General features: G+C 41.3%; 1 long non-coding RNA gene and 1 other non-coding gene across 2 annotated transcripts; one reads left to right on the plus strand and one right to left on the minus strand.

Annotated features, from left to right (window-relative positions):
• Nucleotides 1-9,895: 9,895 nt before the first annotated feature.
• On the plus strand, nucleotides 9,896-15,380 carry LOC122672731. Its single transcript, XR_006334468.1, has 3 exons — nucleotides 9,896-10,153; nucleotides 14,438-14,443; nucleotides 15,371-15,380. It is a non-coding gene; the product is annotated as an uncharacterized LOC122672731 (long non-coding RNA).
• On the minus strand, nucleotides 14,032-14,102 carry TRNAG-GCC. Its single transcript has one exon. It is a non-coding gene; the product is annotated as a tRNA-Gly (tRNA).
• Nucleotides 15,381-26,069: the final 10,689 nt, after the last annotated feature.

Below are 26,069 nucleotides of genomic sequence, written 5' to 3' on the forward strand. Positions count from 1 at the left end.
AATGGCCACATACCCCTTCTTACCTTTAGTGTGATTCAGAAAATGAAAAATTTCCTGCGCAACAATAATGTTATCAGTGATTTGTCTGCCAAGAATAAAGGCTGCTTGGAAAGGAGAGATGAAAGAGGTCAAAAAGCCTTTAAGTCTGTTAGCCACAAGTTTAGATAGCACTTTGTAAGTAACATTGCAAAGACTAATAGGCCTAAAATCCCCCACTTTAGAGGCAGATTCAGTATTGGCGATTAGACAGACAAGAGTATGGTTGACCCCCTGAGGAATAAAACCATCCTCAAAAGAAATTAGAAGCTAGAACCAATAAATCAGGGTAAACAATATCCCAGAATTTTTGAAAAAACCCGGCTTGGTAACCATCGACCCCTGGGGTTTTCAAAGGGCCAAAAGAAAATCTGGAACCTTTAAACTTCACATCTTTGATGAGTTTGGGAGGTTTTTGTTTGTTTGACCAAAAAAATCTAGAACCTTTAAACTTCACATCTTCAAGAGAAAATGTATAGACAATTTCTCGAAGCAAATGGGTAGCTGTGGTAGGATGAAAAGGAAATCCACCAATCTTCTCAGAACTGTCAAGTATTTCATTGAAATCCCCTAATAAACAAAAGGGTTCCTTCAGAGTGTTTAAAAAGTCCAATAAATCCTTCCAAAATTGAGCACGAGCCGCCAATTGGGGGGGGGGTGCATATAAACAAACTAATCAGAAAATATTGTTTGCACCATCATTATTTTTTATACAAAGGACATGTTCAGCAATATGATGATTCATAATGAAAATGGATGGGGGAGGCTAACAACCATAATCCTCCTTTCTTTCCCTGCAAACTAGAACTATTTATATAACTCACAGTATTGTAAGAAGACATAGGATGCTTAAGCCTTATACACGCATGATCTAAATATTTAGTTTCATAGAGAAAAATAATATCAGGCTTATGTTTATTAATATGGAAAGAAAAACAATTTTGGGTAAACCTGCTATTAAACCCACGAGTATTCCAAGACAGGATTAGCATGGTGACAAAAAGAGAAGTAAGAGGAAAAATCCACGTACAAAAACGAAACCCTTGGCAGGGAGTGAAGGATCTATATAAGGCATGCCGATTCAGATCCCAAATGCAAATGGAAAGACTAAGCAAGATGATGAAGAAAACAGAGTAATAATTGAAAAAAGACCGAAAATGAGTGAAGAATTATGGATCCACATCCTCTACTTCCATTATAGTACTTCCATCCTACTTCCAAGCCTTCACATCGCGCCACGTGGCCTGACAGCCATCCAATGTTTGGAAATGAAACAATTCAAAAAAATTCAAAATGCTTTTCAAAACCTGATGAAACCTTTGAACCAAACCTTAAACCCCTAAACAACCCAACCCAACCGGCTCAAACTCACCCAAACCAAACCCCAAACCCATCTTCCCTCAAATCAGAATTTATCCTCTTCTTCTTCCGAAAAACTCAAAGCAACTCCATCGAATGAAGATCTCCTCTTCCTCTGAAAAAGTTAGAGCCTTTTTGCAATCATTCATGGCCATGGCGATCTAACGCCATCTGCTCCGCTCCGCTACTCTCTTCTTCTTTTCTTCCAGAAACTCAGAGCAGCACCGTCGGGTTTTAGGATGGGCATAAGGTGTTTGGTTAGATGTCAGTTGATGGCTTAGATAAAGAAAAATTCATTTGGTATTCCACCCGGAGTTGCAGGTGTGACGGTGGTGTTCTACTCCAACGGCAAAGATAGAGTTGGAAGACACAAAACAAACAAACGAGAACGAATTACCAAAATTGTCTTAAATCTAAGTTTAAAGCTATGAAATCCATAGCTGAGTCAGTAACCGCTCAGAGTTGTAAAAAATACCAAAAAAATGAGAATGTTTAAAAAGGGAAAAGAAAGAATTTGAGAGGAGCAGAAACTAGAAAGAATTTGTCTCATGTTCTGGATTTATGTTTTGACAGAGGGAGACGAAGAGGGAGATTTGTACTCTTTGTATTAGTTTTCCTTTTCCATTTTTTTAATTGATTTCAGAGTAGTTGAATATCTCTCCTTTATACTTCTATGCATAGATTGTATATCAAATACTAAGAGAAGGAAAAACGATGACATAAGACATAAGACAAAATCACAGATAATCTCATAGAATGTGAAACTTGAAAAATGATGGTGGGTATTGTGGTACTTGCACTCTCAATTTGGTGGCTGTTCTCCCTCGCTTCTTATTCTTTCTCCCTCCTATTTTGGGCATAAGATCCACATCCTAGGGCGATCTGAACCTTAGGTTTCCTTCCCTTAGTTTCATCCCTGCTGTGAGATATCCATCTGGATCCATATCTGAACTTGCAACTCCCGCTGGTTCAAATTTCAGAAAAGTTCTATTAGTCTTCAAGCTGTTGAATCAATTGATTTCTTGCTGGAATCCATAGGGCTATGGGTCAGAAGCCTTATCCTGAAGGTTCGAATCCGTAGGAAATAAAATCAAGTGATTTCTTCTCTCGAAATTAATTTTGAGTTTTCCGCCAAGAGGGTTCCCAAGGTTGAAGACGAAGAGCCTTTCCGGAGTTGCAGGTGTGACGTGTTATACAGAGAAAAAGAAAGAAAGAGAAACCAGGCAGGGAGGGATGGGGAGGAGTGATAGAGGAGAGAGAATGGGTTAGATTAGGGTAGGGATTGGATTAAGGATGTGTTTAAACCGGTCGGATGGGTTTGTTTTGGGGTTTAAGGTGGTTCAAACAGGTCTCATCAGATTTTTTCAACAAAATTTTGAATTCAATACAAGCCGTTGGATGGTCAAAAAGACACGTGGCGTGCTGAGAAGTCGTGGAAGTAGGATGGAAGTACTATAAGAGGATGTGGATTCAAGAATTATACCGGATTAAGTGATTGTGGTTCCACCGTGGTGCTAGGGTCCAAGTTAGGGGCAATGCCATCATCAGAGTTAAGTTCCAAAGTTCCCCGAAGAGAGTCATAGTGAAGTTCACTGACCCAGTCTTTAACCATAGTAACAAAGGAAGTCGGGTCATTGGAGTTGGCTATGGACTGTTCAAGAAACATCGGAAGGTGGAAAACTCAAAAGCAAGGGACGATGGGATGGGGGATGAGAAAACTTTCCTTTTCTTAGAATACGAACCCCCAAATAGGTCCCCCATATAGATCACATTCTGGTTGGCATCAAGACTAGGTTCAGAAGCAACAACAGCAGAGGCTACCCCAATAGATGGGTCAACGTCCAACGGGAATGGTGAACCCACAGCTCCATCGAGAGTTCCAGAAAGCACACTAGAGTTAGAGACAAGCAGTTTACTCTCCAGTTCATTCAAAGGGAGCGAGTCATGCTTAGATTCCACCAGTAAAGAGGCAATAAATTCATCAGAAGGAGACGTACTGGATGTAGTGTGCAAGTTATCAGCCTCAAGAGCAGAATCCAATAGGATGGGAAGATCAAGATGAGCCTCAAAACAACCGGCATTCAGACCCACACCCGAGTCCTCCACAACATCCAAATCTGATAATTCCCATTCCATAGCAGCACCTGCAACTTCTTGTTGATTATCACCTCTATCAGAGTCATCAAAAACTTCAGTAATAATTGGATCCGGTGGGTTAGGGGGAAACACAGCTTCTTCGGGACAAAGGTTGTTAGAACCACCCTGGGTAATATTGTGCGCATCAGAGATGCCAACAAAATTCATACGCAGTGGAGTGGTTAAAGCTTGCTCAAACAGACCAGAGTTTGGGTCAAAACCATGAGAACTAGATGCTCCAGAGAGAGTAGGGCAGGAGGTAACTTTGTGACACAATCTACCACACCTTCCACATATCTTGAAAGCCTCATACTTAAGAACAATAGGCAACAGATCACCACGATTGTTGCGAATTTTAGAGTGAACACAAATGGGCCGGCGCCACTTAAGGAGTGGCTTAACTCTAGCTACGTCTGGAGACAGTCCCAAATCAAACTTCAGATAGATATCTTGTATTTTACCCACACAAGAAACTGCTTGTTTTATGGTGTCAAAAGAAAATGCTTCCATAGGGGCAGGGCTCACCTGAACCCACATAGGCATAGTTTCCCTTTCAGAAACAAACAGGCATGAGGTATGAGGTGAATAAGCCCTTTGCCACACCACCACGGGCAAAAAGAGAGAATTCTCGCGAGCAGCAATCGGGTTAGTCTCCACGACAAACATGCCATCTTCAATCCAAGTGATGGAAAGCATCCCAAGAGGTTCCCAAATCACAGAGAAGTGATTGCACAAAATTTCTTTTGATGGTTTAGGGAATCCCACTATGAATCCAAAAAGTATAGGATGGTCACTGTTGTATAAACTTCTAAGGTTCCTTCCAATCAGGCCAAAGAAGGCAATCCGAATCATAAGAGTTAACATCACCAGCATGGCTAGTTACAGATGTAAGAGTAAATCCAGACAGAATCGCATATAGACAGATTAAGAACACATCCAATATGTCACAAATTCGTTCTAGGGAGCGTACCTTCCTTAGGATCTATGGAGACGACGAAGAACGCAGCGGAATAGCACTTTAGTCTTCTCCGAAGCTAGGATCTTCTCCTCTAATCTCCCCTTTAGCACTGGCTCAATGGTAGAACCCCTTCAGTCTCCGTTTCGGCAGAGTGGTGTTATAATGTGTTGATCGAAGTGAGAGGAGGGACCTAGCTTCCCTTTTATACAGATTACCATAGATCCTCCCATTACAGATCTAACGGTGATCTATGAGCCTACACTAGCCAGTCCATATTGGAAACCCTAAGATATTGCATATCTACCTTATTAGACCAACTCTTTAGAAATGGCAGTTGCCTCAATTAATGGAATACACTAAATAGGAAGGAATATAGAATAGAAATAAAATATTCTAACATTCTCCCACTTGGGTTATATTAATTGTAACCAAATTAAAACAAAATTTTCGTTTTGTTCAAAAAATAGTTTAAAAAACAATTCTGAAAACATGCGCGCGCCTTTATGTTGGTCTAGAGATAATTCTTAAGGATTAATCCCTTCACATAGAGTCTCAAACACCGAATCATGGTGGTAACTGCATCTTTTAAGCGACACAGGACCATCCATAGTCACGAATGCCCTTAACTCTATTGAAATGGATGCAATATGGTAGTGTAGCAACTGAATAACATTTTATCTTTATGTGTTATCTCTTTTGTCAGTCCAATTCTCTTTCCTTAAGTAACGCAATGACACAATAGAGAAAACTTCATGATTCTAACGAACCTGTATGTCTTATGTTTAGTAACTCGAGTTTCACTTTATGTGATATAAGACATATCTTAAGGCTAAAAAATCAAATGCCCCAGCCTTTGCTCAAGGTTATCACATACCCAAAGACTTTATAACAAATACATATACAACATGCCAATATGTAAAACACCCATGTGTCAACAAAACTGCACTTTATTGAATAGAAAATTCATGCCATGGACAGTTGATATATGAATACCAAAATTTATCAAAAGATAAAGCACAGATGCAAAATTTATTACACAATAGAGCAAAAATAAAATGACTCCCACTAAACAACTGCATCTAAAGATGCTCCCAAGCCCATACTGACAATGTGTCTCTCAAAAACATTAGGGCGAAGGCCTTTAGTTAGGGGATCAGCAACCATATCATCTGTACCAATGTGCTCCACTATGATGTCACCATCTTTGACCTTTTCCTTGATGGTCAAATATTTGATCTCCATGTGTTTAGACCCTGTGATACCTTTATTGTTGTTGATAACCAACACTGCAGAATTGTTATCACAATATAACTGGATAGGTCTATCCACAAAATCAAACACTGTCAATTCCCTTATGAGATTCCTTAGCCAAACTGCCTAAGTAGCTGCCCCATAACATGCTACAAACTCTGCTTGCATAGTTGAAGAAGTAATCATTCCCTGCTTCGTGCTTTTCCACGACACTGCCCCTCCTACCATTAAGAAAATATAACCTGATGTGGACTTCCTGTCATCCTGACAGCCAGCAAAGTCAGAATCTGAAAACCCTACTAGCTGTAGGTGTTGAACACGTCTGTAGATCAACATATAATCCCTTGTCCTCTTCAAGTACCTCAAAACCTTCTTGGCAGCAACCTAGTGATCGTGACCAGGGTTGGACTGATATCTGCCTAGAAGTCCTATTACAAAAGCAATATCTGGTCTAGTACAAACTTGAGCATACATGATGCTTCCAAGTGCACTAGCATAGGGTACCATCTTCATCTATTCTCTCTCAGCATCATTTTTACGACACTGTGATAAGCTCAGTTTGTCTCCCTTGAGAATTGGAACATTCCCAAGTTTATAGTCCTGCATACTGAACCTCTTTAAGACACGATCAATGTAACCCCTCTGAGAAAGACCTAACAGGTGGCATGCACGATCTCTGTGGATCTCAATGCCAAGAATAAAAGATGCTTCACCAAGGTCCTTCATACTTCATCTGAGTGAGGCAGGGAGTCCAACAATAATGGTTGAGGGGGGCAGAGACCCCGTTATAGTATCATTCCGATGAGGTTGGGCAGGTGATGGGTTTGATTCGGGTTGAGGTAGGGTCGATGGGAGGCACAGGGTTGTGGTTGGGTCGACCGGGTGTGGGTTGGATAGAGTAATATTAGATAGCATGGGTAAAAGGGAGAATATCGGGTTGGCTTGGTCTGGGTTGTGCAGTATACTGGACTGTAGTGAAGCCAAAAGGTTAATCGTAGCTTCCGAAGGGCTGGCAGAGGATGGTGGGGTAGTAGATGTTGATGTATGGGGATTGGGGATGTGTATAATGGTATCAGCAGGGTGGGGTGATGTGGCTGGTTGCAATTGGAGGGGGGGGGTTGGAATGAAAGGGGTGTGAGGCTCGCATGAGACAAAGGCAGGAGAGGTTGTACATGTGTACAGACTTGTGGAGGGCCCCCAGCTGGCGAAAGCACGCGTTTGACCAAGGAAGAGCTGGAGTGGGTATCGTCGTCTGTCACCGTTGTGTTCCTCCGGGGGAAGCATGGGATTGCCGGTGTGAAGCTTGGTGATCCATAGCTGTTGCCGGTGTGGTATTAGGAGCCTATAGCAGATTTTGCATAACCAAAGCAGATTCCAGCAATCGGTTCTCTAACATGAGGCCTCATAAGGAAGGGCCGAAGGGTAGAGCAGGGAAAGCTTGGCAAATGGAAGCCAATTGACAGCCATAGGTCTGCTGATGATTCTGTTGGGCTGTAAACAGAAGCTCACATTGCCGATCTTCATGACCAATCCTGCCACAGAAGTAGCAGAAGAGTGGCAATTTCTCATAACGCAGGGGAATACAGATTTGGGAGCCGTTCCTTTTGTTCACCATAACTTCTGCCTTGAGAGGCTTTATAATGTTGATAGAAATTCGGCAGCAGAAGAAAGGGCGGCGGGAGCTATTGTTAAGATCCTGGATAATCATAGTGCATATGGGCGTGCCCACTTTCATAGCTAACTGTGCGCCCAATTCTAGGAATAAAAGTTCATGGGGAGCCTCTAGAAAATGCACCCAGAAATCAGAATAAAGGAAGGAATAATTACCTTCGTCATTCCAGCGTTGTAGAACCAGTAGATTACCGAAAACAGACCAAGGTTGGCCATCTAGCACATTCTGAATGTCAAGGGGATGATTAAACTGGAATATAAAGCAGTTGGGGCTGGTCGGGGTGATCTGGACACCATAGCTGAGATGCCAGGCTGCAACTAGAGCTTCGTTCACCGCCTGACGCCGATAGGGTTTACCCTCTAAGATCTTTCCCATTAAAACAAGCTCGGAGTGCGCCTCAAGTTGGTCTTCTATTTGATCGTCTAAATAGAGGGTATAGTCCTTCTGCTCTGAAGGAGGATCTTGGTGTGGGGGGGGGATAGGGCAGGTGCCCCGGTGAATGGGTCCAAGAGGATTCGCCAGCCATATGAGGATCAGGCTACAGGACCATTCAGTATCTGGGGAGAAGAACTAGAAGAAGGCATAAAAGGGAAGGTTCGACAGGTGCTAGAGAAGAAACAGAGTACGGGAGAAACTACCGGCAGAGAAACTACGAGACGAGGGCTGAGGAATGCTAGGATTACAGAAGGTACTCAAAAAGAAAGACTAGTGCGCCAAACATTTCGAGGCAGTAGTAGGCGAAGATTAGGACGATGATAAGGAGATGGCAGATCAGGGGGTCTACAAAGGATTCAATGAATTCTGTATCAAAGGGCGCCATGGATGAACCAGAGAAAAGTCACTCACTCCGGAGGAAGAAGCACACTCACGCTGGAGGAAGAACTTTCTTTTTAATATATCTAAAGGTACTTCATTATCACAATTCACAATACCCTAGATGCTTTTTTCTCTTTTTCTTTTTGGGGTTAAAAGAAACTTCATTGAGAAGAAAATGGGTTACACAAGAACCTTCATGACAAGGCTTCAAAGCACTCTAAAGCCATCCTTACACTCTCTCGCACGGTGAGCACCAGAAAAATACTAGTTCTAGTACTCTCTCTCCAGTTGGCCTTGGACAGTATAGAATTTTGATTTGGTTATGAAGTTATGAGCATGTGCCTTCACAGTGCCCACATGCCAAATTGGACCAATCACTCACTCACTCTTACTCACCCACCAATGAGACAACCTCCATACTCTCGTTGTGATTTTTGCATAGAGCGAGCTCTTCTTAATAGATGAGAAAGCGGTCGAAAGGATCGACCCTGTTCAATTGAGTAATCCAAAATCTTGAACCACTAGAGGACCAACCCCATCATACTCGTTATCATTATTGTTGGTGCTCTTGGCAGTGTTGCCATTGTTGGCAATAAGGATTTGGCAGTGGTGTGGTTGTGAAGACAGTATTCAGTTGATCAGCAGGGTGTTGCGTTTTCTTGCTTCTTTCTCATTGGTCCGAAGGGTATCTTTTGGTATTGTATATATATTCTCGTTATAGGACCGAAAATGCATCTCTGGAGCCCTAGTGAAGAAGGAAATCAAGGAGAAGTCATCTTCTACCATTCCGACGAGATTCGAGAACATAGGTGCGAAGGAAATCGTCAGAAAACATTGGTTTGGTCATTAGCGATGGATTCGAGTGCTTGATTCGTCTTGTTGAAGATCTCACAACATTCATTTGGAGTTGGGAGTTTTCCTTTGAGAAGGTAAACGTGTTCACAAACCATTGTCTATGTGTAATCTATTATGGGTTGGGTTTGTGATTGAAATCTGATTATTTGGTTGATTGATTGTAAGGCTGAGGCCATTTTATATTGGGGATTGAAGTCCTTGCCCTCACTGAGGTGAGAGGTTGAAGCAGGATAAGGGGTATCCTGGCCGTAGGGGCGCCCAATTGTACTGTTGTTGAGTATTGGGCATATACGAAACCCTGAGGGGTATTGCTCCGTGGACGTAGCCTTCACATACTGTGAGGTGAACCACGTGAATCGTGTCTCTGTGTCTACTTTTATTTGTTGGAGACTAATCCCTGTTTTGCAGAGTGGGTTTTCAGTTTTGGTAGACCTGGCCACATTTTGGTGGTGTGAGGTGAGACTGTAAGCGACTGTGTGGTTTGCAGAAGACATTGTAAAATTTAAGGGAACTAATTCACCGCCCCCCTCTCAGTTCGACCCGGCTTTCACAATTATTGATCAAATATTATCTTGAAAATTCCCTATAAGTGGGACAACAACATAATAAAATAATAAAGGACACGACTACCTAAGGTTGAGTCTCTATCATTACAATATTCTAATGACCTTCCAAAAGGATATAATATTCGGGAAGTCGTTCTCTGTCCGGGAGCATAGCCCCTGTGTTAGTGCGGGATCAATAGGAGCATGCACAAAAGCATTTGTCCCGATGATATTTCTGTCTTTTCTGGGGGGAGGACGACCATATCGTTGTTGTTTCAAGGTCAATCTATTCACTCGTCTAGATAAAATTTTTCATTGTTCACTAATAAATCGACTAATTAAACTCATGTTTCTATAATCAATTCGATCCCCCGATCCAATTGGGGGCAAACGCCTACGAAAAGATCGCTTAGATTTAAGAAAGGGTCGCTTGGATTTTTCCATGGTTTATTCCTTATCTCTAAAATCCTATTTCTGAATTCTAATTCAAGTTTTTGTTTATCCGACCGAAATAGGATAGGATTTGTTTATCTGTCCGAGAGCATAGCCCCTGTGTTAGTGAGGGATCAATAGGAGCACGTACAAAAGCATTTGTCCCGGTGATATTTCTGTCTTTTCTGGGGGGAGGACGATCATTTTACCCCCTTTGTGTTTGGCACAAGACACATTCTCCTCGACAAAGTTCTTTTCTCCATAAATTTTTATCCATAAAAACACAAAGGGAAAGAGAACGGTACCTGGGCGTGTGCAATATGCTGTCCCTACACCCAGACATAGGGGCGGGCGATGAACCCGAGAAATTTTGCCTTTTCATGGGTTGATTATTTCACCCGTATCTGTGTATGGGTGCAGAGATAGCCGCAAGCACCCAGGTAGCCATGGTGTGCCACAAATTAATCAGGCTTGAGTTTGAGATTTTCTTCCAAGATGAGATTGACTGGGTTATACTCGAGCCCCCAACTCAAGCCAAATGACGACCACATCAACATCGGCAATATTTTTGAGATAGTCATGGTCTTCACCAAAGATAGAGAGGGTCCAATGCCACAGTTGCTAATTTTCCCTGCCAATGAGTCTCTAATGAATTGCACAAGCAATGCCCTAAATTCTTTCTCCCAAACACAAAATATCTTTTTCTTCTGGTGTTTGTTGATGTGGTTTCATTTTTTTTCTCGACTGTAACCTTGCATTTGCAACTTCCAACCTTCATAAAATCCTTAAAACCGGGGTTGAGAGACAGATTCTTTTTTTTTTTTTTTGATGAAAGAAGACAAATTCTTTTTGCCTTTGTTTTTTAAGTGAATTTTATTAGGGAAATTATCAATGCCACCCCCTGACGTTTGCCTATATTTTAAAGCACACCCTCTAACTACCATAATATCAACCATTACCCATTTTTTAATGGTGTTAGTCTCTAAAATTCTTTTGACCGAAATACTCTTTACATTAAAACATAAAAAACCTAGATTAATCCAATGACTGAGAGAGAGAGAGAGATATTACCCAATCAGATTGTTCCAATGACCAAAATTCTTCCAATTTTTAAATTAAAATTGATTAAAAAAAATTCAACATCCACAAGTTACCCAGGGCGCATGTTAGTGGACATCACCATAAACACAAACACTGCAACAAAGCTCATCAAACCATTTCTCACAAAGAAAACAGAATGGTTTGTTTAAGATCGATATCGAAAAATTAGAATAAGAGAAGGAAAAAATCTGCGTTTGGGAAGGGGTGCAATACTGCAATGGGTGATTGCTGAGATGGGCTATGAAACCTGGGGAGATTCTAACCGTTATCCGAAATCTGATCTCTCTTTCTCTCTCTCCCAGTCCTCTTCGACCACGCAGAGTAGACCTTCCACACCCAACCCCATACCTCATCAACGCCGTTGGCGTGCTCAACCCCGAATCACCCTCTGTAGCCAATGCCGCCATGGCCCACTGAAGACTTCAGAACCTGCAAAAGAACAAAAGGGAAAATATCTCTGCCAGTAGAATAGATAGTATGTCTGGAATTCTTTATGGATTCTTAGATTTTGGTAGTTTGAGACTTCAACTGTCAACCACTACTTTCTCTTAATTTAATGAATAATTGCATTGAATATGAATAATTTTAAATTTGATTTTTAGGCAGTGGGGGGAAATTTAATTTTTCTTCCGTTTCAGCATTAACAGGAGGAAATAGGAATGAGACGATGCTCATGGGTGACGTACGACCTATCTATCACCTCTGTTATTGCAAGAGGAGGAAGAAGAGACAGATGGTGTTGCAGAAAGAAGAAGAAGTACAAACAGAAGGGTTTCGGTTCCTTTATTAACCTGAAACACAGAACATCGTTGGAAAAGAAAAACAGAAAACTCATTTCAGTGGTGAAACAAGCAATAAGTAAAGAAGGGTAGATTTGGTCACCGGAGTAGGTCTCTTTTCAGAAGATGGTAGGTTGTATGGATGTTCTCCATGGTTGTCGACTGAGTGTGAGGAAGAAGAAGGGTTTGTGGGAGTTCTAATTGAAAGGGTGGATTAGGTATTTCACAGCTAACAAGGGCATAATTGTCTTTTAAACTGCTGACTTCACCACTTAACAACTCTTAACTAACGGTAGGGGGTCTGTGTGGAATTAGTTTGGTAAAGCAGGGGGTGGCACTAAAATTATGGTAGTTTGTGGGTGTGCTTTAAAATATAGGCAAACGTCAGGGGGTGGCATTGATAATTTCCCATTTTCTTAAAGGGATTTTAATTTGAATGTAATCCCGGCAGTTGTGTGTGAATTGTTATCCCCTCCAATTTGCTGCCCCCTCCAATTCCTCCAATTCCTCACATGGGGACGGAAATGACTACCCTACCCCCTCCCTGAAAACACTGCCCAAGGTGGGGTCTACTCCCCCCTATTAGAGGAATTGGAGGAATTGGAGGTGCCCGCGAATTGGAGGTGATAATTAGAACATATTTTTCACCTTAAAAAAGGGTTTTTTACAAATGTCCCCCTAAAAATGCCCATTTGTCCAAATACACCCTTATAGCTTCACAAATTGCAAACTCCTCCCTACTTTCAAAACACTGTAACACTTTGGTCCAGTCCGTTAGTATGCGACGTTAGATGTTAGTTTCAAAGAATCTAATGAAAATTAAAGAGTGAAGTGATCAAATTGCCCTCATCTTCCCCAAATCGTTTAGGGTTTAAAACTGAAAATCAAATGAACGTCTTTACTCATTCTTCCCTCTTCTTCCAGCCTTTTCTCCCATAGATATCTCATACTGCAAATCCTTAATCAAATTCTCATCTCTATTTCTTTCTCCGTTGCTGTCACTTTTATGTCCATGAGTTAACGACTAATCCAAAATTCCAATCGATTAATAACCTAGGGCTTTTCGTTGGTAGATTGCTGGCCTTTTGTACTAGATTGATTAATCAAATTAGAGATTAGAAGATACTAGTTCGGCAAAAGTAATTTATTTGGTTTCTTTTTCCCCTTCGAATTTGAACTTGATGTGTTCTAATGACACCAGCCCATGCTTAGGTCAGAAATACTCCCTTTGGGCGTCCGACAAATTTGTTCTTCCTGTTAAACTTAGTTATTAATAATCCTTTGAAGCTAATTACTAAGAACCAGTTTCATTCACCAAAATTTATGGACTCGAGAAATTTAATTAACCCTTGGTGTTTGGGGAAAAGAGGATTGGACTTCTCAGAGATACCGAAGCTTAGTTAGGGTTTTTGTGCTACGGTTTGAGGTGATCATGATCGTTTTTCCCATTTGGTGAATGAATTAAAGAGGAGAGTTGTATTAAGTGTTCAAATCATGATCTTACACCATACAGAACTGAGTTGATTTCATTGAAGAGGGGGAAGAAGATCTATTTTTGAGTAGTAGGATTTTCAAAAATTTTTGGTAGTCTAGGTGGGATTTGGTGAATTGTCGGTCTCGGTTTCATGATGAAAACCGAGAAATAAGGTATTTGCTTTCATGGATTTCATTTCCATTTGGTCTCTCAGCATATGGATTTTCTTAATTAAAATCAATGAAATTAGGGCTTTGTGAGGAACCATTTGGATTTTGGAGAAGATGAGGGCAATTTGGTCACTTCACTCTTTAATTTTGGTGGGTTTCTATCATAAGGGCATTTTGGTCATTAGATTCGCTGAAACTAACATTTAACGTCCCAAACTAATGGACTGGACCAAAGTGTTATAGTGTTTTGAAAGTAGAGGGGAGTTTACAATTTATAAAGTTGTAGGGATGTATTTGGATAAATGGGCATTTTCAAGGGGGTATTTGCAAAAAACCATAAAAAAAAAGAAAAAAAGAAAAGTGTGTTCACAATCAGATTTCGGAGGAATCCGAAACCTTGAAAAAAAGTTATAATGGTTACTTTTGGGGGAAAAAATAAAAAAAGAATGCACCAGCCGGGAATCGAACCCGGGTCTGTACCGTGGCAGGGTACTATTCTACCACTAGACCACTGGTGCGGATGTTTTTATTAAGGTTAATCTATTTAAATGTCAAAACTAATACAATTAAAAAGGCACAGCTACTGGTTTTGTGAATAAATTGCAAAGTTGACAATGATTGGGTAGAAGAATAAAGAGAATGGTATACAATGATAGCAAGGCAGGCAACGGAACCCTAGGACAAGAACTTCTGAGAGACGTTAACTTTCACACTATCGGCATACCCGCTTCCAGAGCTTATTTGACATCTTTCTTGCGTTAGACATCCATCTTTACATATAGCATGAAGGAGTGGAGGTAGATGCGAACACGGCAGCAGAGCGGGGATAACCACGACAGGGTAAGGAAGATAGGTTAGAGTAGGGGTGAACAGATCTCCCTTGATTGGCTCTAATACTATGATAATTTTCGTATAATCACTATGCATTTTATTCACTTACAGAAAATAAATACAGAAGAATGGTACGTCTACATGTAGGTCTACAAAAGGAAAGATCATACAAGGAAGGAAAATACGAGTTAAGAAACCTAATAAATACAATATATCAATATACACTAACTATGTTGATGAACCAAATAAATATCGACCAATCCTATAGTGACACATGGCATTGGTTACAAAATGAGCCGACCCGATCAGGTAGGTTGAACCAAGAATTTTACCATAGGAGCAGAAGGACGAATCGAACTCCAAGTTCAGTTCACCCATTCAAATTGCATTCTTTTCCAAGATACCTCAGAGATTGACACCGCAATACGCATCGGGTAGTCAAGAAGTTCGGTGATCTGGTCAGCCTTAGATCTACCGAGCCAATCTATTGAATGCGTTCAACGCTTGTCCAACTTGGAAGATATGTCAAAGATGACTCGCGAAACCCAATCAGCGATCGTCTCAGCAATAAGTAAGTTAACCAGGCAAGTAACCTATCTGGTTAAGATCATGCTTTCCGCATGACTTCTTGGTAAACAGGTCTCCAACTCGGAGGACGACACACATTCAAACAGAATGGTCTATCATCACAAATTTTCTACACTGATCTACCATCTCAATCCTATAAATTGAAGTCTCTAACCCAGGAAAAGAGGTGAAGTCATTATTTTCTACTGTCTCTGCTTGTAGATTTATTTGTTGTGAGAGGTCTAACTTTAGCTTTTCAACGATTTGACCAGCACTCCACTGCTCAGTTTTGTTCTTCTGTGTAGGATGATTTGACCACCAGAGAGCTCAGATCAGATCTTACTGCAACATATGCAAATAAAGATTTTTATTTAAGCCAAGAGGGTAGATATATCTATTTGCCATGTGAAAGAGTGAAAAATTTAAGACTCAAATTCAAAGATATATTATCTCATGTATTAGTATATTACCTTGTATTTTTTATTTTTTATTTTTTTACAGAAATTTATTTTTCAATGAATTTTTAGAGTATTAATTTGCGATTTAGCCAACTTCATTTAGACTAAAACTTGACATATGAGCATCGACCCTTGGATCTACACAGGGAATACATGTTGGCAAACTTTCAACTATATGCAATCTATCATGGGGCATCAATTTATAGGAGATTAGAGAAACACTATAAACTAGTCAAATTGGAAGGCAAAATGTTCTCTGCACTCCAGCGCCCAGAGAGGGTGAGCGAAATGATTGCTCTGCCCCTCTAAATGATCGAAGACTGTTCCATCCCGTCTCATATGTCTGGGCACAGCTTGCGCCCCCGTGTGTTCCAGGGCAGAGAACAGCACTCCTTTTTAAAATTTAAATACATATGGTTTCTAGCATAATTTTTTCCCCTTTCATGAATGGGTAGTTCACTCTAGGTTCTTGCAATGGTTTTATTTTCTTCTCACAAATAGGTATTATTTATTATTATTTGATAAATAATAAATTTTGACACGTTTTGATTTGTGCAGATTGTAAAAGGGGCTTTTTAAATTTTTTTATTAGAGGAAAAAATATACCATTTGCAATACAATATAAGATAGGAAAAACTACAAATGAAATATAAGGAGGGAGGAATGCACCAAAAGAAAAAAAACACAGAAGAAGAAAGAAAGAGGAGAGGAGAAAGAAGTCAAATCCGTTGTTGTTGGTGTAGACATGACCAAAAAAAGCAAGAAACAAAACAAACGCAAAAAGGAAAAAGAAAGCGAAATCCTGCGATAGTGGCAAACTATGCAATTGGGAATCCAACTTTGATTCCACCATTTGGGTTCAGTGTAATATTGTAATGACCTGACCTTTACAACCACTTTTTTGGTGGATTCTCCACACTAACTATTGTAGTTCTGTTTGGGCCTTGGAGTTGGTAGAGACGACATATCATGACTAAACCATTGAAATAAAAGAATTCAAAAACTTTTAGGGGAAAATGATGGTCACATTGCGAGTATCATGTGTCTTTTCTCATTCTCTTTCTCCTCCTTCCTCCTTGACATGTGTACGCTCTTGTATAGGAACCATGTGGGTCTCGATATCCGGTATGAGACTTCACTCCCACACAATGAGGCCTGGTTTGTGCCTCACCCGTACCCCGTAGGTCCCACACGTCCTCCTTCGATCTCTGCCATGAGCGCCCAATTCACTTATCTGGCCCCTTACGTGTGTTGTAGCACACAAATAAAACATGTGGTGCGCGCCCCTCAGCTCTTATTGGCTTCGCACGAAAGATTTCACCCCACACATGCCAAATGTAAAGATCCTCTCCCCAAGATTTAGTTATGATAGGGCTTCGAACTAAAGGTCCCAATGGCTGCGATCCCACAACTATTATATTGGGATCCTTTCTAGTGAACAGCTGCAATGTATTAGCCTTTTTTTTTTTTTTGTTGATGGATAAGTAAAGTTAATATTAGACATTAGAATAATACAAATTGTTCATAGCTTGGCCATATTTGGCCAGATTCCTAGCTATAATTCCTGACCATAAAGGTTCATTAAAGAAATAATCCCTTTCTTATTTGCATATAAGAGAAATGATAAGAGGTCAATATCCTTCACCAATTTGATCATTCTCCTTCTAACAAGAAATGCTAATACATCAACACATAATTAATTCAAACCATTCCCTAAATACCCAACAATCGAAATTTCAATATCACCCCTCAATTCATCGCATGTAAGGCATCTTCCATCATAGAAAAGCCTCGCTAGTATATATGAACCCCTCCCCTAGAGGTAACCACCCCACCTCATCTCACAATTGCCGTGGGGTGTGAGATGAGGTGGGGTGGGGTGGGGTGGGGTGAGGTGGTTCCCTGCAGGGAGAGAGAAACCTGATGCGAGAGTTTCTTGAGAAAACACATCCATATCTCCAATTTACCATTTGATCGCTTTCATTATTATCTGTAAACCTACCTACCATTTTGATGTCAATTCCCACTCGAGTAGGACCGACCTTCTCTTACGTTCATTGTAGGGGCCACAAAATGAGTTTTTTTTTTTTTTTTTTTTTTGAGAATAATTGGTGGTGGAACAGTCCAAAATCTGAGCTGGATTTTTTTTTTCTGGGAGTTAGTTTTATATATTTTACGAAAGGGAATAATTTCATATTATATTTACCAATTTGGCGGCTTTCCTAGGTTCCAACATTTATATTATTTCTAATTGGATCTCCTCACATGCATGCAAAGCATAATCTTTTGAGCTGCTCTTCCCATATATACTCACTCTTCACAAACTCCCACCTCTGGTATATGTGTTCTAAATCTACTCTCATCCATTTAGGCTATGTTTGGATGTCGAGAAAAGAAAAGAAAAAAACATAGTGAGACGAATAATGATAATTCATTGATTGTTTGATGTGTTTATCTCTCTTTTCAAACTCAATTTTTTTCTTCTTTTCTTGAAGGGATTATACGACCAGTTAGTGTTATCTTGCCCTTAAAAAAATAAGTTTAAGAGAACGCTACTTGGAGTGTACAACCACGGGTTAGCATTATCTTGTTGGATATGCGTCCATCAAACCTAGTTCATTTAATAAAGTGTTTAATATTTTTTTTATGCATGTCATTTAATTTTAGACTTGTAAGTTGTTCCATGGTTTTTTATCCCAAAACGGCTCTCGACTAGGGATAGGACCAGACATCCCGTTTATATGGTCGTCACAATGTATGTTATCAAAAATGAGTTTTCGGTGCATAAATGTGGGTACACATATTGTGTGTGTATAAAAAAGAATCTGGTAAGAATCTCGCATGTGCTACTGCCAGTTGTATGAGAACGAAATTCATACCCATCAATTGACCTTTGACCTAAGAGATCCTATTCATTGTTGTACTGTGTCACTTATTTTGGTAAACCAATAGTTGACGTCCTACGAACTATATACCGGTACACTGGACATGTGTCCCACATTATTAATGAAAGAGATGCTCAACATGGAATCCATTACTGTTAATTTGGGAATATCAAGGAGAGAGAAAGTCTATGATTGATCAGACAAAAATCTGGTACTCATGGCGTTTTTGTAAATAGTTATAAAACTATTTTATTATATAAAAATTTATATTAATTATTGAAATTTGTTTCAAATGTTTTACGGCATCCGATTGTAATCATAGAATCTCTGGAACACACTTGTACAATGAGTTGGGATTTGACAGTATTTGAATACATGCCACGTAGCTCATTATGGGATATTAGAAATGTGGAATGTCATATACGTAAATTAAAATGCTTATTTTTTTTGTATGACAATTATTGGAAATATTAATTGATTAATTATCTTTTTCAATTTGGTAAATAAGATGCACATCCTTGATTTATTGTTGTTGCTAAATTTGAAGAGATAAAAATCCCTTGTACATTCTACCTTTTATCCATTATAGAAGTAAAGGTGTTGCACAACATAAAAAGAACATCACCTCACCAAAATAGCAAGTCATGGCTTTCGAAACCTTCAATGCACAAAAAAAAAAAAAAATGTTGGAGTGTTGGAAACCCCACTTGTGCATGCCAAACCCCCTTTGTGTAGCTTTTATATAAAAGAGGAGGGAGAGACTGTGCTCCATGATTTTGGAGCATCATTCTCCCTCTCCTCTCCTTGTGTGTGAGTGTTGAGTGAGGTTTGACGTTTTGTGAAACCTCGGTGGTGTGGTGAGTAGTCTTCTTCTATTTTGCGATCGATTGGCGGTGACAGAGTATTGATCAATCAATCCATCTTTTGCTTTGATGTGAAAAAACTACTATCTAAAGGAGGAGCTTGACTTATGATTCTAAGGTAACCAAACATTCCCGTGTAATGTTTGATTTATTTTTTTTCTCCAAATTTGAATGCAATAGGGATGTTCTTTGATCCGTTCCGCTGCACCATTAGTTTCAAACTAACATATCTTGTCTTAAAAAAAATAAGGTTAAGAGAAAGCTACTTGCTGTGTGTGGACACAGGGGCAGCACACCGCACACTCTAGATAGCATTCTCTTAACCTAATTTTTTAAAGGACAAAATAACGCTAATTGGTTGTATAACCTTTGCACCAACGTGGGGTCAATGAGTGTGTGGGGGTTTTTGGACAGCTTTGAAAAGCAGAATATATCATTGAGATTGATGATATGTTTTATTTATGCCTAGAAAATGTAGAACACAATTTCTAATCCAAACATTTGAGATAGAACAACTTAAGAGTTCAAACTTTTACCATCAGATTGCTTGGGATCATTGGAAGAGGAATCTTATGGCTTAGGTTTATCATATATTATATATGTCTTTTCTTGTATTTTTACCTACTCTTTTTTAATGTTTTTTTAATATAATTCTCTTGCGCTTACCCAAAAAAAATATATAATTCTCATTTGTTTTTTTTTTTTTTCTTTTCTTATTTAAGCCGTGTCCTTGGTACATACCTATGTGTTGCGATTGAAGTATGCCACGACAATAGCTGCCAGCTCAAAATTATTCCCATTTGTATTTATTAGAGCTTTTCAGAACTTATACGAACAGGATTTTTATTTTTTAACTAGTGGGATCTTGGGCAATAGAACGAGGTCAAATAAGACAACAAAACTACAAAATGTGGGGGAGTGTACCATCCACACCCAAACAAAATTGGGTTGAAAGGTGGAAATCCCGCCCCCAAGGTGCTTCCGCACATGCTCTCATTGGCCCCTGCATGTGCATGGCCCTTGAGCTCCTCCATCTTTTTATATTGACATATGATGGACTTTGTTATCATATGATGGACCTGTGTAGTTGATCCCTTGTAGGGAATATTTCTGAAATGCTGCTTTGATTATTCTTTGGACTTTTTTTTTTTTACTTCTTTTTGCTCTTTTTACTTCATTTTATTTTTCTTATTTCTATTATTTTCTTAGCCTTTATGGAATTCATGTAACCGATCCCATTTAATTAAGATAAGGTTATAGTTATTTTTTTCTTTTGGAACGGAGAGATTTTATAATAATAAGAAGAGCAAATTACATGCATCCCCTGTAGTTTGAAACAATATCAAAACACTCCCCCTATTTTCACTATTTACATGCACCCACTGGAATTATGGATGACTTACAAATAAATCCCTAACCTCAAGTGTAAACCGTTAGTTGTAGTTAAACTTTTCAAAAATCGTATTTTACCCTTAAAATTTGTCCCATGGACCATTTTACCTTTATGAGACATAGGTAAGCCCAAACCCTTCTCCCCCAAATGACGTTCCATTTTCATCTTCTTATCCTTTCCCTTTCTTCTCCAGCGACCTGCAAGAGGAGAATCAACGTCGTTCCTGCTGCTGCTATTCTAAATCATAGCCGGTGCTACTACTGCTGTTATTGAAGAAAAAGAATTGAACATGCTGCTTCTGCTGCTATAAACCCCCAAACCAAGAACTCATCCATTGTCCTCTCCGGCAGTTCCATCTTCTCTCCGATTATCTTCGAGCACATTTGGCACTTGAAGGTAATAGATGAAATAAAATGGGAAAAAGATGAAAGAGAATCCACAGATTCTCAGCCAGTGAGATCGATAGAATAGATAAACCTCCTCACCCTACAGTTACTCGCCCTGTTTACCCTGTTTGCCAAGTAAATATTCAATGAAACCTACCCATGATTCTCAGTGTAGGTCAGTAATGGTTTTAAAATGGTTAAGTGGCTCAGAAGATATTTGTAAATCCTGTTCCATTGCGATCCCTAACCTTAAATGGGCTTTAGACTGAAAGAAAAGCTTCTTCAAATCATCCAACCCTGGTTTTACAGGGGCTGAGATGTATATTGACAATGGGTCCGGTTGGGTAGAACTTCAATGGTGACTACACAGCTGGGACCAATCCCTTATTAAAACCATACTGTGATTGTTCAAACAATAACCTACAAGCTCTGAGGGTGATGGCTGGCCATTCAGCTTGGAACTAACCCAGATCGAACCAGATCAGAATTAGTTCAAACAATAACCTACTCTACTGGTATATGTGCAATCAGGGTCACAATGCCCAACTATAATGATACGAAATATCAGCAAAGGAGAGAGAAATTAGAGCAGAAGAAAAGACGAGGAAGAAGAAGAAGAAGACGAGAGAGAGAAAAAGAGAAGAGAATGATGGAGTTAATTTTTTTATATCTTCTCCAATCTGAACATTACACTTATATATCCCATCAGAAGGGAAACTCATACTACGTTTGCTAACAGACTGTGGGTCTCTCACACTTTCACATCTAAATTGCATGAGTGGGAATAGCCTTAGTGTATTACACGTAATCACGTAAAGCTGCAGGACGTTGAGGTTGTCTAACTGATCGACGAATAGGAATTCTCGGTGGAGAACGCATGGGATCTGAGCCTGAAGTCACGTTGGCTGTCGAGGTGTCATCGAGGGCCCGGTTGTGATCTATATCATTGCTATGCTCTCCGACACGAACCTTGTCCTCAAGGTTCAAATGGGGAAACAACCTGTGAAGGAGAGAGAGATCCTCCCAAGAGGTATCTTCTAGAGGCAAGTCTTCCCACTGCACAAGTGCCTGACGAACTGACCGGCCATGACTTACCAATGTACGAAAATTCAAGATGGCTTTAGGAACGGGTTGAGCATCTGGTTGAGTGAACAGGGCTGGGATGGTCGCTGGCTGAGTCGGAGGGGATCCCATGAACCCCTTAAGAAGCGATACATGGAAGACCGGGTGCAGGCGAGCTGTGGATTGCAGATCCAACTTATATGCTACCTTACCAATCCGCGCCAGAACCTTGAAAGGCCCAAAATATCGACGCTGATGAGCTCTGTGAGCAAGAGATTGCTGGCGATATGGTCTGAGTTTGACCAATACCCAATCACCCACAGAGAATTCACGGTCAGTACGCCCCTTATCAGCCTGTGCTTTCATGCGAGCCTGCGCACGGGCAAGGTTGAGCTTGAGTGCCCGAAGTGTTTCATCCCTGGAACGTAACTCATGATTGACGGCCTCATTCCCAGAACCGTCGTGAATGTAGCAGTGTAATGTCGGGGGAGGGCGACCATAAACCCCTTCAAAAGGTGTCATGCCCGTTGCCGAGTGGAATGCCGTGTTGTACCAGAACTCAACCCAATGGAGGAATTTAACCCATAGTTTTGGGGTGTCCGAGACAAAGCACCGAAGATACATCTCCAAACAGCGATTGACCACCTCCGTCTAGCCATCGGATTGCGGGTGATAGGTTGTGCTCATGGCCAAGGTAGTACCTTGAAGACGAAACAATTCCTTTCAAAAATTACTCAAAAATAGAGGGTCCCGGTCACTTACAATGGAACGTGGGATGCCATGGAGTTTAGTAATGTGAATGGTGAACTACTCAGCCACTTTAGTGCTTGTGAAATTAGGGGGGAGAGCACAGAAATGTGCATACTTGGAGAGGCGATCGACCACCATGAGTATAGATGTTTTACCCACTGAAGAAGGCAATCCCGTGATAAAATCCATTGACAAATCTTCCCAGATTTGTTCGGGTATCGGCAATGGCTAGAGTAAGCCGGCAGGTGACGTAGCAACCACCTTCATTTGCTGACAAATGGCACATGAGGCAATATATTGCTTTATGTAGGCTCTCATGCCTTTCCAGTATAAACTCCCTGCTATTCTGCTATAAGTACGATGGAAGCCAGCATGCCCCCCAATTGGGGATGAGTGGAATTCTGCTAAAAATAATCGACAAAGGCTGGAATCCGAGGGAAGGACGAGGCGCTGTTTGTAATACAGAAGCCTTTGACGGAGAGAGTAATGAGGCAATGCAGAGGAGTCTTTGGCGAACGTCTCGGTGATGGCACGGAGCTCAGGGTGAGTGGTGACTTCCCCCCGCAACTGGTCCAAAAAATCCAGATTTGGGCAAGTAAAAACTAGCAGGGTCTCTAAGGTCGGGGGGGCTCTAGACAACGCATCAGCCCCTGTATTTTCTCTACCCGGTTGGTAGACAATATCAAAAATGAAACCCAAGAACTTGGACAGCCAATGCTGCTGCTCCAGAGTTTGAATCACTTGGTTGGAGAGCTCTTTAAGACTACGCTAATTGGTCTTAATGGTGAAACGCCTACCCAAGAGATACTGTCGCCATTTCATTACCGCTTGAGTGATGGCATACATTTCGCGAACATACGTTGAGTCGGATTGCATTTGTGGCGATAATTTCTTGCTGAAAAAGCCACAGGGTGGTGCTCTTGACTGAGAATGGCGCCAATACCAACACCTGAGGCGTCGGTTTCAACTGTAAACGGCAAGCTAAAATCGGGAAGGCGCAACACCGGGGCAGTGGTCATGGCAAGCCGCAGAGCATCAAACGCCTCCTGGGCTGCATTGCTCCATATAAAGGCGTCATGTTTCAACAAGTCAGTCATGGGGGCAGCAATTTGAGCATAACCCCGCACAAAGCGGCGGTAGTACCTCGTGAGACCCAAGAAGCCGCGAAGCTCTTTGAGGGTCGTAGGACTGGGCCACCCCATTACAGCAGTAATCTTCGAAGGATCCATTTGAACTCCCTGAGTTGAAACAATATGCCCAAGATACTCAATTTGTCTCTGTCCAAACGCACATTTGGATTGCTTAGCATACAATTTATGATCAGCCAAAGTGGTCAGGACAGCATGCAAGTGTTGGAGATGACTGTCCCAAGAAGAGCTGTAAATCAATAAGTCATCAAAGAAGACCAGAACGAAGTGACGCAAAAATGGTTTAAAGATGCTGTTCATCGTTGCTTGGAACGTGGAAGGGGCATTGGTAAGGCCGAAGGGCATTACCAAAAATTCAAAATGCCCATCATGAGTGCGGAATGCTATCTTATGTTCATCCCCTGCACGAATACGAATCTGGTGATACCCCGAGCGCAAGTCTAGCTTGGAGAAGTAAGGTGCGCCATGGAGTTCATCTAGTAATTCATCCACTGTGGGAATGGGAAAGCGATCCTTTACCGCCACCGCATTGAGCGCTCAATAGTCGATGCAAAAGCGCCATGTGCCATCCTTCTTCTTGACCAAGAGCACCAGTGAGGAGAAGGGGCTAGTACTTAGTCTGATAACACCGTCGGCAAGCATCTCGGCTACTAATTTCTCAATCTCACCCTTTTGGAAGTGAGGGTACCGATAGGGACGGACATTTACTGGTTGGGTGTCAGGTAGAAGGTGGATGGCATGGTCGTGTGGACATGGAGGGGGCAAGAGTGGGGAATGGCGAAGACAGTGGCATGGTGTTGCAACAGAGAATTCAGTGCGGCATTATCACAAATGGTTGGGGGAAGGGATAATGGTTGGGATTCCAAACACAAAATCTCAGCCAATGAATCGGTATCAAGTAATCTGCGCATACTGTGACATTGCAATGGAGGAGGAACTAAAGTGGAATCTCCAGTCAGACCAATTCGCTCAGATCCAACATGAAATTCAAGTGCAGGCACACTATAGTCAAAAAATACAGGACCCAAGGTGGCTAGCCACTGTACCCCGAGTACTAAATCTGCTCCAAATAGCGGCAGTACATAAGTGTCAATAACAAAGGAGCGAGGAGGAACGGATACCTGTAAGTGTTTGATCATGCCTTCGCATTATAGGCGATTACCGCTACCAACCATGACGTTGATACGAGGGGCGGCTTCAATCGGCAAATTCAGGTGGCGCGCTACGCGACTTTGTATAAAATTGTGCGTACTGCCACTGTCGACCAGAATCTGGATTGGGGAGCTAGCCAAATAGCCAGTAAACCGGAGAGTAGAAGGGTTGTTGCTACCAATCAAGGAGTGATACGAAAGCTTCGGGAAGGCTCCACGTTCGGGTTGGCGGTGTCATGGATCTCGATCGACACAAAGTCCTCAGTGGGATCAGCGGAGGGAGGCCCTTCATCTGGTTCAAGGAGAAATAGCATATGATTCTTACAATGATGGCCGATCGTGAATCGCTCATCGCAGTTGTAGCAGAGCCCTTTATCACGGCGCTGCTGCATCTCGGTCGGAGATAGGCGCTTAATAGGGAAGCGCAAAAGTGCCGGTGATAGTGCCATGGGGGGGCAGGAGCCGTGGACAGAGGAACAACAGGTATTGGTAGCGAAGAGGAACCACAAGCAGTTCACGAACGGAACAGGGGGCGGCGAAGCTCCAGCAACTTGGCCTCTTGCAGGCGTGTGAGACTCACCGTGTGAGACAGTAGCAGGGTGAAATGCCATAACTTCGTTGCGAATGTTCGACCGTAAGCCGGAGATAAAGCAGCTCACCAAAAAGGAAGGTGGAATGGCTGTCGTGTGGTTGGCCAAAGTCTCGAAGAGAGACTGGTACTCCGACACGGTGGTAATCTGAGAGAGTTTAGCCAAAGAAGCCTACGAGTCATCAAACTCAGTGGGACCAAAACGAACCTTCAAAGCCCTGGTGAATTGTGCCCAAGTGGTGAACTTAGCCGATCGATACATCCATCGAAACTGTTGTAAAGCCTCATCGTCCATGTGGAAGGAGGAGATCAGTAATCGCTGGTCATCGGGAGTCCGATGATAATCTAAAAATCGCTCCGCCTTGAATATCCACCCCGTTAGGTCTATACCGACAAAGCATG

The sequence above is a fragment of the Telopea speciosissima genome, chromosome 8 (assembly GCF_018873765.1).
Source record: "Telopea speciosissima isolate NSW1024214 ecotype Mountain lineage chromosome 8, Tspe_v1, whole genome shotgun sequence".
NCBI lineage: Eukaryota > Viridiplantae > Streptophyta > Magnoliopsida > Proteales > Proteaceae > Telopea > Telopea speciosissima.